This window comes from Budorcas taxicolor, chromosome 5 (assembly GCF_023091745.1).
Source record: "Budorcas taxicolor isolate Tak-1 chromosome 5, Takin1.1, whole genome shotgun sequence".
Taxonomy (NCBI): domain Eukaryota; kingdom Metazoa; phylum Chordata; class Mammalia; order Artiodactyla; family Bovidae; genus Budorcas; species Budorcas taxicolor.
In genome coordinates, this window is record NC_068914.1 from 107,862,537 (window position 1) to 107,882,088 (window position 19,552).

The window sequence follows — 19,552 nt, forward strand, 5'->3', positions numbered from 1 at the left end:
CATTAGAATCATAGAAATTCTTTCTAACCTAAAAATGTTTTTTTTTCCTGTCAATATTTAATAACACATACCCTTCCCTCTCCTACTTTTTCACTCCTTCCATTGATTACCTTCTGTGATGACAGATAAAACAAGCAGCTGATAGTAATATTAGCTTCTAACTAATCTCCCTGCTTCCAGGAATGAAGTATCTAAAACACAATTCTGTTCTCTCATGATAAATTGCCAGCTTAGTGATTGTTAAGTCTACAGACTCTTGGATCAAAGAGAACTGAGTATAAGTCTAGACCATCATTTACTAGCTGTGTGACCATGGGCAAGTTATATAACCTTTCCAAGGTTTCTCTTCCTTATCTACAGAATGGTTATAAAGTAGCAAAAAATTAATAAAGTCGTGGTAAGGAGTATATAAGGTAATTCATATAAAGTGTTCATCAAAATACCTGATAACGTCAAAATCATTCAACAAATATGTATGATTATGGTAACTGTGGAGGGTTTAAAACAGTCTTCAAATCCTTTGACACTCTTCCCATTGAGATGTAGGATCTATGAGTCCTTCCTTTGAATCAGTCAGCCCTGCTAAACTGCTTGTAGCTATGAGAATGCAACAGAGCTGACAGTGTGCTTTCTGAGGCTAGGTCAGAAAAGGCCATACAGCTTTATCTGGTGCTCTTGAAACACTCACTTCAAAGCCACATAAGAAATCCAAGTACCTTGACACGGCCATGTTAGAGAGACCACCTATGAGCACTCCAATCAACAGATCAGCCTTACACCCACCTGACAATACCTGCTGCCAGTGTGTGAGTAAGCCATTTTGGTCAACCTTCATGACAGAAACAGGGGAGGAGCAGAATGGACGGATGTTGGGGAGGCTTTCTACCATGTCTGTTATATTACTCCATTTCCTCTGGAAGCTTAGTAGACTTAACAAAGTTCCATGATTGGCACTTCATAAATATTTATTGAAAGAATATTTTATGCATCTTTGTCTCTTTACTAGCTCCTTTTCCTCCTTCTTTCTGGCTCTTTCCTGTCAAAAAAAATAAAAATGTTGCTACTAATTTTTGTTCACTTAATTCTTTCCACCCCACTACAAAATGTAGCTCGTGTATTCTTTCTTACCCTAAAAAATCATTCTCTGTTTCTATACTCCTCAATTTACTGGCCCATTATTTCTTTTTCTTCACTGTCAAACTTCAGGAAAGTAGTATGCTCTACCTATCTTCATTGCTTCTTCACTTACTGATACTTCAGCTCCTTGTAAACTGAATTTTCTCTTATCACTCAGCCATTCTCTCAAATGTCCCAGGTATTTTTCTTTTGTTCCCAAATTTAGTGGCCTTCTTCCTCAGTCCTATTTTCCCACAATTTCTTTGCTTCATCTAGTGCTGCTGAAGGTCCATGCCTTTGGAAAGACTTCTCTTTGTCTTGATGATACTTCTGCTTCTCTGATTGCTCCGTTCTGTTTTTCTTGGTTTTCTTGTTTTTTGTTTTACTGAACTCTCCTTTACCTTCCCTGATCTCTTCAAATGCAGACAGTCTCCAAGGTTCTACCTATACCATACTTTCTTATCTTTTCTAGCTCTCAACCTCACCTGTCATAATATGCTAGATGTTTCCCAAATCACAAGTCCTTACCTCTGTTCTGTTTTCTAGTCATTAATTTGTAACTGCCAGCTAAATATTTTCACCTGGATGTTCTATACAAAGCCAACATATCAAAAACTGTCCATATTATTTAAATGCTTTCTTCTCTGCAATCACTCTCTTTTTCAGTCTAACTTGATTGAGGCTTTCGATAGCTAGGTCAAAGATCTATTTGGTAAATGTCATATTGCACTTGAAAATATGAGGGTATTTCAAATATCTTTTGATATTTATTTCTAACATAATTCCACAGTGATAAGAGAACAGACTCTGTAGGATTTCAATACCTTTAGACCATGAGATGTTTGCACCTTCTTTTATGCCTTTGGATATGTTACAGTGTCTCCTAGTTTACAGTCCATGGACACTCGAATAGAATTTGTATCCTATTGTTGTGTGAAAACTGTATAAATGTTAATGATATTGAATTGGTTCACAGTGCTTTTCAGGTCTACTATATCCTGAAAGTGAGTGAAAATGAAAGCCACTCAGTCGTGTCCAACTCTTTGCAACCCCATGAATCGCAGCACGCCAGGCCTCCCTGCCCATCACCAATTCCCGGAGTTCACCCAAACTCATGTCCATCGAGTCGGTGATGCCATCCAACCATCTCATCCTCTGTCGTCCCCTTCTCCTCCTGCCCCAATCCCTCCCAGCATCAGAGTCTTTTCCAACGAGTCAACTCTTCGCATGAGGTGGCCAAAGTAATGGAGTTTCAGCTTTGGCATATTTCCTTCCAAAGAACACCCAGGGCTGATCTCCTTTTAGTCATGTAGATTCAAAGCTGATGAGAGTCTTTGACATCTCCCTTTATTTACTCACCATAGCTTCAGTTCTCCCTACTGGAACTGCTCAGAGAAACTGTCAGCTCTGTAAACGACAGGACCATAGTAAGTTTATTTTTCCCATTTACAGTTCCTAGAATAATATCTGGTAGATACATAGCAGGTGGTGTTGATCCTAATGGATGACTGATTTTCTTATTGATTTTATCTGTGTAATACCCCTGTGATTGGTATTATTTTTTTAACTTTAATTATCACTGTTTTTATTCTAGTTCAGGTCTCTGTCATCTTTGATTTGGTCTCTTGTAATGATCTCTTTCAGGATTTGAAACAGCTCAACTGGAATTCCATCACCTCCACTAGCTCTGTTTGTAGTGATGCTTTCTAAGGCCCACTTGACTTCACATTTCAGGATGTCTGGCTCTTGGTGAGTGATAATACCATCGTGATTATCTTGGTCGTGAAGATCTTTTTTGTACAGTTCTTCTGTGTATTCTTTCCACCTCTTCTTAATGTCTTCTGCTTCTGTTAGGTTCATACTATTTCTGTCCTTAGATGGGGAAACAGTGGAAACAGTGTTAGACTTTATCTTTTTGAGCTCCAAAATCACTGCAGATGGTGACTGCAGCCATGAAATTAAAAGACGCTTACTCCTTGGAAGGAAAGTTATGACCAACCTAGATAGCATATTCAAAAGCAGAGACATTACTTTGCCAACAAAGGTCTGTTTAGTCAAGGCTATGGTTTTACCAGTAGTCATGTATGGATGTGAGAGTTGGACTGTGAAGAAGGTGAGCACTGAAGAATTGATGCTTTTGAACTGTGGTCTTGGAGAAAACTCTTGAGAGTCCCTTGGACTGCAAGGAGATCCAACCTGTCCATTCTGAAGGAGATCAGCCCTGGGATTTCTTTGGAAGGAGTGATGCTAAAGCTGAAACTCCAGTACTTTGGCCATCTCACACGAAGTGTTGACTCACTGGAAAAGACTGATGTTGGGAGGGATTGCGGGCAGGAGGAAAAGGAGACAACAGAGGATGAGATGGCTGAATGGCATCACCGACTCGATGAACGTGAGTTTGAGTGAACTCCAGGAGATGGTGATAGACAAGGAGGCCTGGCATGCTGCAATTCATGGGGTCGCAAAGAGTCAGACATGACTGAGCAACTGAACTTAACTGAATGATCTCTTAATTACTTTGTCTCCTTTTTTGTAATTTACTGTATATATTATTTTACATATACTTTCTAAACTACAGACCTAGTTATGTCATCACACTCCTTAAAAACTTTAGTGACTCCTTATTTCCAAACCTAATAAAGTAAAAGTTTCCCAGCTTGATTTTCAAGTTCTTCCACGATTTAACCTTAAATAATATTTCAAGCTTCATGTTCTTTTCTTCTTTTTTAAGTAAATAAAAAAGTCAGAATCATATAGTATTACAAAAAAGAGAAAGAGAAAGGAAGAGACAGAGAAAGAAAGAAAGAGGGAGAGAGGGGAGGAGGGGAAAAGGAAGGAAGGAAAGAAATCAAGGAAAAAGTATACTGTCCTAGCTATAGCAAAAAAGGAGGATGTCTTTTCTTGGAGACTGAAAGAATGATTAAAAGGGAGGGGGAGGCAAAAGACAGTATTTATGCCAGCTATTTACTTAGACAAACTTAGTACCGTTTTAATTTAGATACAAAGAGACATATTCTCATATTCTGGCTCTTTAAAAAAGTTCTTCCAGATGGTCTCACCTCCCTAGAGTGACAGCACCCAGTGTAGCCTTACACATATTGGGAATTCAATTAAACACTGCTGACCATCTGATTGAGAATTCAGAGTCTGGAGTAGCTGACTCAATACAAACATATGGCTTAGTCTCCATCAAAGGAAAAATCAAGTCACTGTATTCACTTCTCCAATGCTACATCTCCTTTGCAATGTGGGAGAAAACAGAAGTGAACTAATAAAAATAGACCATGTAAAGAAGATTAGGGAACAAACTGTAGAATACAAAATTTCTCTAATTTTATCATAAAATCAGTATTCTTCAGCTAATCAACACTGAAATATCTCCTAATTCAATTAAATCAATGCTTACTGAGTACTACTTCAGAATATTTAAAATGAAGACGGCACAATCAGAGCTCACACAGCAAAAAGAGAAGCACATGAATGATTATAATGTGAGGTTGAGTGATTAAGTATGGAAAGTGAAAAGAAGGGAAGAAAACAATATTAAAACACTTTTAACCCTATAAAGAACCATATGAAATATTCATAGATAGCAAAACAAAGTTTCAGACAGGATAAAAACATTTTTCAAGGTCATATAGCAAGTATATAGTAGGGTATAGATTCAAATTCCGGAGAAGGCAATGGCACCCCACTCCAGTACTCTTACCTGGAAAATCCCATGGATGGAGAAGCCTGGTAGGCTGCAGTCCATGGGGTCGCTAAGAGTCGAACACGACTGAGCGACTTCACCTTCACTCTTCACTTTCATGCATTGGAGAAGGAAATGGCAACCCACTCCAATGTTCTTGCCTGGAGAATCCCAGGGACGGGGGAGCCTGATGGGCTGCCGTCTATGGGGTCGCACAGAGTCGGACACGACTGAAGCGACTCAGCAGCAGCAGCAACAGATTCAAATTCAGGACTGTGCATGCATGGTAAGTCGCTTCAGTTGTGTCCAACTCTGTGCAACCCTATGGACTGTAGCCCGCCAGGCTCCTATGTCCATGGGATTCTCCAGACAAGAATGCTGGAGGGGGTTGCCATGCCCCCCTCCAGGGGATCTTTCCAACCCAGGGATTGAACCAGCATCTCTTACATCTCCTGCATCGGCAAGTGGGTTCTTCACCACTAGTGCCACCTGGGAAGCCACTAAATTCAGTACCTCCTGACCCCAAAATTCAATCTCTCCCAAAGGACAGATAAATCATCTCTGGCTGGCTAGTTGGATGGAGGTTTGCAGGCTGGTAGAGAGAAACAAAGAACAGTTTCTTAGGAAGGCAGCTGTTTCAGGTAGCACCTGGAAAGATACAAACAATTTTGAAAAGCTAAGATGTTAAGGAAGGAGAACAATTCCAGGGGAAACAGCTGGCACAGAAATAGGGTCAATATTTGGAGAATGTGTTTACTTAGTTACTTGGTTCAGATAATCTACAGCACAAACTCTTTACAAATAAATATTAAATTGGATACACATTTTCAGGGCCAAATACTGAGGTTAAGTGATTATGACATTGATCTAGGCAAAAGTCTAAACTAGGATCTCAGCAGTTAAAAAGGAGAGAGGGGACTGATTTGACAGGCAATATGCAAAATTACTCTATATTTATTCCACATTTAAGGGAGGAAAAGGCAGAGAAGTTCAATAAATGAGCTTGAACTAGGAAAGGAAAACTATCCCTGTCCCACCCATCTTTACCCTCTAGAAGTCAAGACATAGAGAAACTGGCCCACAGGCAAAACCTATCCCACCCACTGTTTTTATAAATAAAGTTCTATTGGAACACAGCCATGTCCAGTCATTTATGAATCATCAATGACTGCTTTCACCTTACAACAGCAAAAACCATACAGTCAATTAAAATCTAAAGCATTAACTTTCTAGCTCTTAACAGAAAAAATCTGCTGACATGTGCTCTAGCCCCACACCTTATAAGCCACTGTTCCAACTCTTTCAGCAGTTTGTTCTGGTCTAAATATGAAGTGTATAAAGCTATTTCTTAATTGATCAATTTCTAAGATTATCATTTTAATTCCTATCACAGTAGAAATACATATTTAAAACAGTAGTCAATCTGTAAAACATCACTATGATTTTCTTCATTACTGAGCCTAACGATGAAATGTGACTGTTTCCATACTGCTAAGTCACTTCAGTTGTGCCCAACTCTTTGTGTACCCGGCACTGGTAGGTGGTTCCCTGGTGGCTCAGATGGTAAAGCGTCTGCCTACAACGCGGGAGACCCAGGTTCAATCCCTGGGTTGGGAAGATCTCCTGGAGAAGGAAATGGCAACCCACTCCAGTATTCTTGCCAGGAAAATCCCATGAATGGAGGAGCCTGTTAGGTTACAGTCCATGGGGTCGCAAAGAATCGGACACGACTGAGCAACTTCACTTCATTGCCACCTCGGAAGTCCAGTTGTTTTCATACTTATAAAAATGTCTTTCTGAAGTTAATAATTATCACTTGCATCATTTACCTATCACTATTTTATTTCAAATCCAACACGTTTGTCAACTGTCAATTTTTTTTCAAATGTTCAAACATACCAAATACTTCATTGTTTTCATTTGTTCCTCTCAAAACCTTCCACAGTCCTCCATCCTTTTTTCCAGTCTAGACTGGTTGCTCTCTAAGCCTAATGAACAGTTATTTTCATAGAATCTCTTTTCTTTGCCCTCCTATATTGAATTCTTTGTTTTCTTCATACTGTGTCTTTTTCTTTATTGATTTCCTTCTTTGTTTTATGCAAGCTAAACCTTCAGAAGCTTTCTATGAAAGGACACATAAGACATAAATGCTTTAATCCTTCTATGTCTCAGTACTTCTTTATTCTACCATCATATCTAATCAATAGTTTGGCTGAATAAAGAAATAAAGCTGAAAATTATTTTCCCTCATAATTCTAAAAGCTTTGCTCCCTTGTCTTTTACAATCCACTGTTGCTTTTAAAAGTCTGATGTTATTCTGATTTCTATTCTTCTCTATGTGACTTCCTTCCGTTTTCATTTTACTTCATATATCCTCCACAAAGCTTTCAGGATTTTACTTTAATCCATGATGTCCTTAAATTTCAGCATGATGTGGCATCATAGTCTTTTCTCATTAATTATGCTAGAAACTTGGGGTGGGAGGGGTGCTTTTCAGACTAGAGACTTTAATCCTCCAGTACAAGGAAATTTTCTTGTAATATTTCTTTGATAATTTCCTTCAGGCCTTATTTTTGTTCTCTATTGGTATCATTATCCGTGGCCACAATAATGATGCCTAGCAAAGCATCTTAAATTTCAGTGGTTTAACATAATAACCATTTATAATAATTCTGGATTCTACCAGTCAGCTAGGCAGTGCCACTGATCTTGGCTGGGTTTGTTTAGACAGTTCTTTCTAGTCTTGGCTGGGCAAGAAATTTTGTGGTGGCCTGGGCCATTAGCAGAATTAAAATGGCATTGCTAAGATTAGGTCTGTTCCATGAGCCTCATCCTCTAGCAGGGCAACTCAGGCAGTTCTCATGATAATCACAGAGGTTTTAGACTGGAAGCAGATATGTATTTTAAGCTTCCATATGAAATTTTCTACTCCTGTTTGACCAAACTAAGTCACAGAATCAAGTACAAAGCAAGTGTCAGAGAGTACAACCAAAGAGCTTGGATGCATGGATTCACATATGGAATTTCTGTTAGTCAGGTCTCAAGTATGCTGGATTGATCTTCTAATTTTCTATCCTCCTGGCCTCCAATGTCTAGCACAGTACTTCAGTAAATATTTTGATGATTTTAATAACTTGGAACTCAGTCAATCTATATGTATGGCCTCTGTAATCCAAGCTATAGGTTTTTGGTTCATGTTTTTTTCAGTTATCATGTAATGAGCTCTTAAAACCCATAAATGGCTATTCTAGAAATAGGCAACAGCTTCGAAGGTGACTACAAAAAGAACAGATTAAATGTCAGGTCTCCAGAGTTAGACAGGGGAAGGCATTTTAAAGGCTGCTCTGATGTACAGAGTCAAACCATATTGTTCCCCCTGGGGGGCAGGGAGCAACAGGTGATTAAGATTGGTCAGGGTGGGTTGGAAAGAAGACTGTGTAGAGATCCAAGTCCAGAAAACAAGGGATTAAAGTCTCCCCCATTTTCCATGGTGAAAAACAAACCAGGAAGTCTGGGAACCAAATGGGGACAACAGCGTCTGAGGTGTCAAATGTCAGGAAGGAGTTAAGGACCTGCAAGCCAGTATATCACAGCACTGTTGGGAAAAAGGGCAAAGTCTCAATGGTGAAGGCAAAGAGCCTGGGAACACAGTAGGTCGAAGAACAGAAGAGAGAGTGAGTTGGAGCCGAAGGCAGGTTTCACTTGATGGTTGAACTATTTGCCACAAGGCTTAGAATATGAGTGAAGTATTTTTCAACTGGATTTCTCAACCTTGACATTACTGACATTTTGGGCCATATAAGTCTTTGTTGGGCATGGGGCACAGCTGACCTTTGCACTGTAGGATTGCTGCATCCCTAGCCTATGTCCACTAGATGCCAAAAAAATGCCTTCAGACATTGCTGAGTGGCCCCCGGGGCACAAAATCACTCCTGGTTGAAAACAAATGTTTTACCTGGTTGAATCAAGTGGCTACTTTTGACTAAAGAAAGGGTGAGGGGGAACAGTGATTGTAAATGACTGTCTTAAGACACTTGCTCCTTGAAAGCTATGACAAACCTAAACAGTATATTCAAAGCAGAAACATCACTTTGCTGACAAAGGTCTGTACAGTCAAAGCCATGGTTTTTCCAGTAGTCAAGTATGGGTGTGAGAGCTGGACCATAAAGAAGCCAAAGCTGAGCACCGAATAATTGATGCTTATGAACTGTGGTGCTGGAGAAGACTCTTGACAGTCTCTTGGACAGCAAGGTGATCAAACCAGTCAATCCTAAAGGAAATCAACCCTGAATATTCATTGGAAGGACTAAAGCTGAAGATGAAGCTCCAGTACACTGGAGCAGATGTGAAGAGCTGACTCATTGGAAAAGACAGTGATGCTAGGAAATATTTAAGACAGAAGGAGAAGGGGGAGACAGAGGATGAGATGGTTGGATGGCATTATCAACTCAATGGACATGAGTTTGAGCAAACTTGGAGAGATGGTTAAGGACAGAGAAGCCTGGTGTGGGACAGTCCATTGGGTTGCAAAGAGTCATACACAACTGAATGACTAACCACAACAAATGTAAATGTTACATCTTTTTGTATGAATTCCAAAAGGAACCAGGACCAAAGGTAACCTAAGACGAACATAGACCAAGAAAAAGCCTTGTATTTGCAAGTGCATGGAAATGTGAATGATTTTAAATTATAGTGAAGAAACAGTGTTTGGAGAAGGAAGATTGGAGTTGACACAATCAATAGCTTACAACTTAATATATAAGACAGATATGTAAATAAATTATTCATAGTTAGACTGATTATAATAAGATTATCCCTATTTTATAGATTAAAAAAAGAATTCCTTCCTCAGAATTGACAGAAATAACAGTCTCAAAATAAAAGTATATAAAATGAATGAATGAGTAAATGACCAAGCAGACGGATAAATGAGAAACAAAACAGCAAACTAGTAAAGCTCTTTGGGGGTCTTAGGCAAAGTGGTACATCATGTAAATGAGAGCTTCACTATTCTACTACATCTCTTCATTTTCCTTAAATGTCATTCTCACCATAAATGCTAATTGGTTTAGCATATATAATAAATTAACCTAGTGGTAGAATAATTCTATAATAATTCATGGTGAAAAATCTTTTGCTTCTCAGCTTTGCAGATAATGAAACTTCTAAAATAGATTGAGCCCATTAATCTGTGTATAGACCAGATTGATACTGGACTAGAGTATAGCATACAGCCTCTCCAGATGTTTACAGCCAGTTGTCCACCTGATTGGTCAGTCTTTGTGCATTATTGGTTGTTAAACAGTTTCAATGTCATGTTAGATTGGCAGTCTCTGAATTTTAGAGAAACAGGCAGAGTTTCCAAGAAAAGAGATAACTGTACTACATTCTTTCTACCTCTAAAACTATAAAGTACTTTATGTGTGCATTCTTAAGAAAAATGTATGTGTAGGTTCTAAATTTGAAGATATCAGTCTTACAAAAGTAATTCTGACAGTTACAGAAATAGATGGGAAACATTCAGATATTCCTCTTGTTGCACCAAAAAGTTAATTTGTGTACATGAAATGAATATTGTTTTATAATAACTTATTAATAAAATACTTTCTAATACAAAAAAAAAATACTAGTTATCAACTGAACTAGAACAACAGATCCAGAGTTGGACAGATTCTGCCTCTGTAACACCTTGTTAACTCATGATGACAATTCATTCATATTTCAGCTGCCTTGAAATATCTGATGCTATGGCTGAGATTATCTCTGTTCTTCATGAGATGGAGTCATATAAAGCTGGGTTTGAACCTGAGCACCATCAGGGTCTCTGTGACTGTGACTAAGATGTTTAACTTCTTTTAAGGCTGAAGTGTATACGGGACTTTAACCACATGAAAATGAGGAAAATAACAGCTCATAGGTTTACTGTAAGAACTATTAAGGAAATGATAAATCTATGACTAGCATGCGCTGGGTGCTCAATGAATAAAAGCATATTCTTTAATATAAATTTACTGACCACACTATCTTACAACTCTTTCCTCTTGGCTTAACCTTCTTTAGATTCTTCCTCTTTATCAACTTGTCATTCATTCTTTCCTTTATTCTAAGTTACAAAGAGCATACACTTGCCACTGCCTCTCCTAAAATGTCTCCAGATATCTCTGGAATTCACAGTGAAAAGAAGTTAAGGTTCCAAACTGGTATCCACCCTTAAAAATAAAACTGCTTGCTTTTGTTGTAAAGTGCCCCTCCACCATCTCTGATAATTTTCCAGCATTGAGTAAAGAATATTTCTGGCTTTTAAGTCAAGCAGTACTGGATTTCAAATCCAACTGTATTTCTCACTTAGTCAGGTTACTTGGTCTAGTTACTAAATTTCTCTGAGTCTCAATGTCCCATAAACTAACACATTTATGCCAATGAGCACAGTGACTACAAAATAATAGGTACTCTAGCAAGTGATTTGGTTTTTCTCTGCACTGAGGTTGCTAACCAAACCTATGCTCTCAGTCAACAATTTCTCTCAAAGATACAATCCAAAAGGATATAGAGTCTAAACTATGAGTCATTATCATGCCCTGTTCTACAACTATTCACTCATTTACTTATTCAACAATTTACTAAATGCCTTGTGGTGCTAGGAATAAAATAATATTTACATAGCACTTTAAAAGATAACTAAGCCAAGGCTTCAGGACTGAAGCAGCTCAGGGTCTAGTGAGAAGGCAAATATGCAAACCAACAATTACAATGCAGTATTCTAAGTGCTAAAAATAGAGATGTGTACAAGGTGCCCAGATGCATAAAAGAGAGATCAGGCAACGCTTCCCAGAAGAGATGATTATGCTGGAATTGAGTCTAGGAGGACGAACAGGGCTTCGCTGAGCACAAAAGGGCAAGATGGGTATTCCAGGGAGAATAACAATGGAAAGTGCATGATGCTTGCTGACAACCCCAAGTGCAGAAATCAGATATGATTGGAAGATGCTATTGCAGAGGACTGGTGGAAAATGAGGCAAGTTAGAAGGAGCCAAATCACAAAAAGTCTCAAATAATATGCCAGAGAGTTTGGACTTTATTCTTTAAGCAATGGAGAATCATTGATTTCTAAGTCAGAAAATAACATGTTTTTTTTTTAATTTATTTTTTTTTTTACTTTATAATATTGTATTGGTTTTGCCACATGTTTTAAAACAATTCCTCTAATGGCAGAGGAAGGAAAGCGGAGGAAGGGCTGACACTGAAAGTGGTGATAATGAATGGATGCAAGCAGAAAGAGAAAGGGTCAAGGATGGCTCTAGGGTTTCTAGTTTAGACAAATGGTGCATGGTGGTTCCACTGACAAAAAGGACCCACACATGTGGCAGAGCAGAACTGTGGGTAAAGATAATGAAATTTTGGAGTTTCATACCTCTGTTGAGGAGGAAATGTTCAAAATATCATTGGGAACAACATGTCTGAAGTACAATAGGGAGGACTAAAATAGAGATTTATGATTTACGATTGATATTTGTGAGAAATAATTTTTAAAATCAAGGTACATGATTTTTTTTGTGCTCTTTATTTTGTTTTGTTTTGTTTTTCATTTGGATTTGTTTTTTTTTTTTACTTTATTTTACTTTACAATACTGTATTGGTTTTCATACAAGGTACATGATTTTTAAAAGAAATGTAATTTGCTTAGGCCTCTCTAGACTTCAAACAAAAAGATTACAAATTAAAAACTTTAAATTACTGTCTATTCCACATATATTCAATTTTAACATAAAAAACATAAAAAGATATCAACATATTAATGAAAACAATAAACTCTTACCAAAGATAAGTATTTTATATTAATTTACTTATCACTTTTCTAAGTAGTCTGCTGCTACTGCTCAATCACTTCAGTCGTGTCCGACTCTGTGCGACCCCACAGACGGCAGCCCACCAGGCTCCACCATCCCTGGGATTCTCCAGGCAAGAACACTGGAGTGGTTGCCATTTCCTTCTCCAATGCATGAAAGTGAAAAGTGAAAGTGAAGTCGCTCAGTCATGCCCGACTCTTAGCGACCCCAGGGACTGCAGCCGACCAGGCTTCTCCATCCATGGGATTTTCCAGGCAAGAGTACTGCAGTGGGATGCCATTGCCTTCCACTAACTAATAAAGACATTCTCCTTACTTATAAAGTTAATATAGCTCTAAAATAATGTTTTCATGGCAAAAAAATAAAGCATGCTTCATCTTCTGAATAATCAAGTATGTTTAATTTCCTGAGTAAATATTACTCATACTTGACACTGAACAGAGTCCAAATTCACTGAAGGAGCTAAGAAATTTCTAAAATCCTAGCAGCAATAAGCCTCACCCAGAGAATATAGTCAAGAGCTTATTATAAAGAACTAAAAGTCAGTGTCATACCAAAATTTTAAATAATACCATGCAACCCTCTACTTAATAAATTATTTCAAAATCAGGTCACAATTGACACTATCTCAGGCAGACGGGAGAGAGCAGATAAGCAGAGAAAATTTCCTTTTCTCTACTGAAGCATGTCCACCAACTGTCATATCTGGAAAACAGCCAAAATGAGCACTTTATTTTCAAAAAACCAGGATACTCGAAATATTGGCAAAATGTGTGGTTATAAAATATGGAATTGTAGAGAATTCTATTAAGAGTCTCACTTATGGATATTTGGAAACATTTCTAAGACATAGATTACAAGCATAAGCCATCCATGTAACAAGCTCTAAAAGCCAAAGGTAGAGCCCCATGATTCCCTGGGGATAATCTTTACCCTTTTCTTTCAGACTGTGACCATCTAGCCAGGGTTAAGGTTCCCTTATACACTTCCAAGCCAGATACCTAGCCTCGTAGGTGTCTACCTGAATTAGCCACATGAATTACCTTGAGAAAACCATGGTCAAACTATGTCTCTTTCTCTTAACCTTCTTTTCCTTATGTTTCTTAATCTTTCTATTCTTTCTTTGTCATGGAGCATTTTCTAGTTTCCTTACTACAGGGTTTACCAGAGAAAGCTGACACAGCTGACAGTTTGCTGAAAAAAAACAGCTGAACCATTAACAAGGAAGAGACAAAAGAGGAAGGAAACACAGAAATGTTAACAACTGAGAAGAAAAGCCTGGACTTTGTTCAAATCTGTGTAAACTTATAACTGCGGCCATGGGCAACTAAGAGTCACCAAGGGCTTTCTAAATGGACTTCTCACCGACTTAAAATAAATACATATTAGCACAGGGAACTCTACTCAATGTTATGTGACAGCCTGGATGGGAGGGGAGTTTGGGGGAGAAGGGATACATGTGTATGTATGGCTGAGTCCCTTTTTTATCCACCTGAAACTATCACAACATAGTTAATCAGCTATACTCCAATACAAAATAAAAAGTTTAAAAAAATAAGATACATATTTTAAAATGTAATACTAGGAGTCAGGATAATGTTCACAGCCAACAACCAGAGAAAAGAGGACAGACGATCATTTTGAGAACCTTTACTATTAGAAACTCCCTGGAAGTTATAACATTGCTACTAACACCACTGTCATCTTAGACAAGATAACAAGCCCAATTGTGTCACACAGTATTCTGGTTCTTTAAGTAAGTGAGGGACAAATCACAGAGAGCAAATGGGAAAGGTAAAGTGAAGGAAGACTTCTGGTATTCTCTCAAGAAGTTCACAAAATAATCAAGGTAATAAATTTTTTTCTGCATGACCTTTTCCTGAGATGTTGTCTCCTTTCCCCCACTCCCAACCATGAGGTTGAGCCCGAAGAGATCCAGCAGCCTCTAGTATATACTATATGCTCCTGTCCCACTGATCCTTGCTGCCTTGACTCCTGATCTTTCCAACCCCTGGCAGCTCAACTTCTTGATTCTAAGTTCCATACAGTTGTATAAATTCCTGTTTCCATGTAAAGAGCAAGCAAGCAAGACTTCTCAGGAAGGTTACATTAGATATGGATCTTATAGTCTTTTCCTCAACTACTTTCCATCAGAGAAACAATATGTGGATTATATTGCTGACAAAGTAATTTCAATCCCAGATTCAAGAGTTTTGGAAGGATTCTGAAGGGAATCGGGAAGAAGGATAGCTAATCTGTGTAGTCACATATTCTGCTAACATATGTCACAAACTTCAAGAACCATTTCTATGGAAGCCCAAAGATTCCATAAAAATAGAAATCCAAGATACAAAATACTATGAAAAGGTCATATGGTATTAGAGATGTACTGATGATAAAAGATAAGAAAAGAATAGGAGTGAGGATCTCTTCAGATTGCTATAATGTGTATTATCTTCCACTTTAAGTATGTTGTTTAAATCCAGACTTGTTAGGTTCTGTTATTTGGTCGTAAAACCAAAATTCTAATCATCTTTCCATTGAACTTGTTTTCCCAGACCTAGAAAAGGAGGGCAGCAATTGATAACACTGCCTGCTGCTTAGTTTTTCTTGGATTTGGCATGAAAAGCTGAATGGTCTTTTAAAGTACAGACTATAACTGCAGTGAATTATTTCTGAAATCTTCCCAACTATTTTCTTCCCACTTTTCACAAAGAGAGCATTTTTCAGCTATATCAAATGCTTATTAAAGAGCTTTCTGGAAGTTTCTTTGCTTAGATTTGTTTCAAGGAATTACGGAATCCTGATAATCATTTAAAGTCTGGGAGATTCCCAGTACTAATTACCTGTCTTGGTTCATTTGCATCAATAATCATTTTTAGAAGAACTGTACAGATTTATCATATTTTTAAATGTTTGGTCAATTTCCTAACATAATATTTTTGTGATATCTTAAAAATCATAATGAGAAATATCATATAACAAGAAAAACCTACTTGCTGAAATCCTTATCTCTATCAAATTCTGCAAACTCAACTCCCTCAGCAAAAGACGGTTACTGTCTCAGTGCTTTTATAACTCTTTTTTTCTGCATTATCATCATCTTACTGAAATTCCTGAGAATGCACTTTGCTGACAATTATGATAGAGACTTTCAGCTAAACAGAGCAAAAAATATATAAAGATTTTCTGTCTCCTAGTCAATCTGGACACCTACTACATATCCACAACAACACACATGAAAGAAGAGCTCATAAAAAATGCAAAGCACTGACAAGCTGATCAAATTATCATCATCTATCCTCCAAAATGCAAGGAGAAATAGTGTCCAGAAAACTGCCACACAGTACTCAAGCTTTAGTCATAATCTCCACATTACCTAGAATTCTTACATGCCCACAGCCTGATTTTCTTCCAACACAAGGCTACAGACACTGCTGACGTGGAGAGATTAGCAGTAGCAGTAGTAGTAGAAGCAGCAGTAGCAGCAACATTAATAGTATCATCATCGACTTTTTTAAAAAGAGCATTATGTTACTCTCCTCTTCCACTTCCTCTTCCACTCTCCTCTTTTTCTTCCTCATCATTTCCCTTCTCTTCTTGAACAATTTACTCCCTAGAGCCATAAAGTAAGGCAGAGAAAAGTAGGCATCTACATCAGAAGAGAGAGGGAAGTTGCAGAGGCCTACAGTGAAGCAACAGAGCCCAAGCCAGGGGAGAAGCATGTTCATACTGGGGACAGCTGACTGTGGGGTGTCAGAGCTTAAGCAAACTGAAGAGGGTATCCCCAAGAAGGAGTGGATAATGTGAGAGGGTCAGAGAACAAATAGGGTGAAAAAGGTGTCCTTGTGGCAGTGGCAGAGGGAAACATCCTGATGTGGGGTGTTAGAGTCCAAACAGAGTGAAGACTATATTCATATACAAGGGTCACACTCAGTACAGGGGGATTAAGCCCTAAGAAGAATAAAAAAGTTATCTTTCTGTAGATGCCAACTGGCAGGAATCAGAGCCTGAAAAGGACAAGAGGCTTTCTGTGTAAAAGCCAGTCTAAAATGGATGGCAGAGCCTGTGCAGGGCAAGGAAGACAATGACACTGGAAGGGTGTCACAATAGAGAAGAGGACTGGTTACATATGGAGAGTTTATCAAATATGTATATGTATTAAAGAAACACGAGGTCAAGGTTTTCACTCTCTGAAAATGGAAGTTATAAACATAGGCAGGGAGACTCTAAAATGAATCCTGCCTGTGGAGTTGGACTAGAATTAGACAAATCATTGTAAACTCATGGATTATGATGGATGAAAATGTGTGTATCTTCGTATGTGAATTTATTCTCACTCCTTTGCTGAGATAATCTGAAATAGATGACACTCCAAAAGCAATGAGCATACCTAGCACCCCAAATCTTATCTTCTAATTACCTCTGTCGTTCTATTGTACTTCACTTTATTGCACTTTGCAGACATTAGATTTTTTACAAATTGAAGACATGTGACAGCCCTGTGTCAAGCAAGTCTATCACTGCCATTTTTCCAACAGCACTGGTTCAATTCATGTCTTTATGTCACATTTTGATAATTCTTATAATATTTCAAACATTATTAGAATTCTTATGGTGACCTGTGTCAATGATCTCTGCAGCTACTACTTAAATTGTTTTGATGTGCCATGAACCATGCGGCAAACTAAACAGATAAATCTTGTGTATGTTCAGACTGCTTCACTGACTGGCCATTCCCATCTCTCTCCCTTTGCTTGGACCTCCCTATTCTCTGAGACACAACAATCTTGAAATTAGGTCAACCAATAACCCTAGAATGGCCTCTAAGTGTTCAAGTGAAACGAAGAGTCACACATCTCTTACCTTAAATCAAAAGCTAGAAATGATTAAGTTTAGTGAAAAGCTTAGATGTGTCAAAAGCTGAGATAGACTGAAAGCTAGGAATCTGAAGCCAAACAGCTAGCTAAGTTGTGAATGCAAAATAAAAATTCTTGAAGGAAATTTAAAGTTCCAGTCTAGTGAACAGACAAACAATAAGAAAGCAAAACAGCCTTATCCCTAATAGAAAGTTTTAGTGGTCTGAATAGATCAAATGAGCCACAACATTTGCTTAAACCAAAGCCTAATCCAGAGCAAGTAAAGGCTGAGAGAGAGGTGAGAACTGCAGAAGAAAAGTCCGAAGCCAGCAGAAGTTGGTTCATGAAATTAAAGGAAAGAAGCCATCCATCACAAAAGTACAAGATGAAGCAGCAAGTGCTAATGCAGAAGCTGTAGCAAGTTACCTAGAAAATCTAACTTAGATAATTAATGAAAGTGGCTACACTACACAACAGATTTTTGTGTGTGTGAATTATGAATCAGCCATGGGTGTACAATTGTCCCCCATCCTGAGACCCCCACCCACCTCCCTTCCCATCCCATCCCTCAGGGTCATCCCAGTGCACTGGTCAACAGATTTTTCAATGTAGAAAAATCTTATATTAGAAGACAATGCCATCTTAGATTTTCACAGCTAAAGAGAAGTCAATGTCTGACTTCAAAGCTTCAAAGGACTGGCTGACTCTCTTGTTAGGAGCTAATGCAGCTGGTGGCTTTAAACTGAAGCCAACTGTAGATCAACTACACTTCAATTTTAAAAATAATTAAAAATAAAAATGAAGCCAATGTTCACTTACCATTCTAAAAATCCTAAGGACCTTAAGAATTATGCTAAATCTATTCTGTCTATGCTCTATAAATGGCACAAGAAAGCCCGGATGAAAGAACATCTGTTTACAACACGGTTTACTGAATATTTTTAGCCCCAGGCCTACTGCTCAGGAAAAATATTCCTCTCCAAATATTACTGCTCAATGACAAAACATCTGGTCACCCAGGAACTCTGATGGAGATATACAATGAGATTAATACTGTTTTCACACTTACTAACACAACATCCATTCTGCAGTCCACAGATCAGGGAGTAATTTCAACTTTAAAGTCTTATTATTTAAGAAATATATTGACTATGCCAAAGCCTTTGACTGTGTGGATCACAATAAACTGTGGAAAATTCTGAAAGAGATGGGAATACCAGACCACCTAACCTGCCTCTTGAGAAATCTGTATGCAGGTCAGGAAGCAACAGTTAGAACAGGACATGGAACAGACTGGTTCCAAATAGGAAAAGGAGTACGTCAAGGCTGTATATTGTCACCCTGCTTATTTAACTTCTATGCAGAGTACATCATGAGAAATGCTGGGCTGGAAGAAGCACAAGCTGGAATCAAGATTGCCGGGAGAAATATCAATCACCTCAGATATGCAGATGACACCACCCTTATGGCAGAAAGTGAAGAGGAACTAAAAAGCCTCTTGATGAAAGTGAAAGAGGAGAATGAAAAAGTTGGCTTAAAGCTCAACATTCAGAAAACGAAGATCATGGCATCTGGTCCCATCACTTCATGGGAAATAGATGGAGAAACAGTGGAAACAGTGGCAGACTTTATTTTGGGGGGCTCCAAAATCACTACAGATGGTGACTGCAGCAATGAAATTAAAAGACGCTTACTCCTTGGAAGGAAAGTTATGACCAATCTAGACAGTGTATTCAAAAGCAGAGACATTACTTTGCCAACTAAGGTCCGACTAGTCAAGGCTATGGTTTTTCCTGTGGTCATGAATTGATGCTTTTGAAGTGTGGTGTTGGAGAAGACTCTTGAGGGTCCCTTGGACTGCAAGGAGTTCCAACCAGTCCATTCTGAAGGAGATCAGCCCTGGGATTTCTTTGGAAGGAATGATGCTAAAGCTGAAACTCCAGTACTTTGGCCACCTCATGCAAAAAGTTGACTCATTGGAAAAGACTCTGATACTGGGAGGGATTGGGGGCAGGGGGAGAAGGGGATGAAAGAGG

The 19,552-nt window shown here is 38.3% G+C and overlaps 1 protein-coding gene and 1 non-coding gene across 2 annotated transcripts in view; one reads left to right on the forward strand and one right to left on the reverse strand.

The window, feature by feature from the left end:
* ANKS1B (ankyrin repeat and sterile alpha motif domain containing 1B) overlaps window positions 1-19,552 on the reverse strand; it is a 1,150,548-nt gene that overhangs the window by 1,111,861 nt on the left and 19,135 nt on the right. The window lies entirely within an intron of this gene.
* TRNAC-ACA (transfer RNA cysteine (anticodon ACA)) lies at window positions 6,353-6,424 on the forward strand. Its single transcript has one exon. It is a non-coding gene; the product is annotated as a tRNA-Cys (tRNA).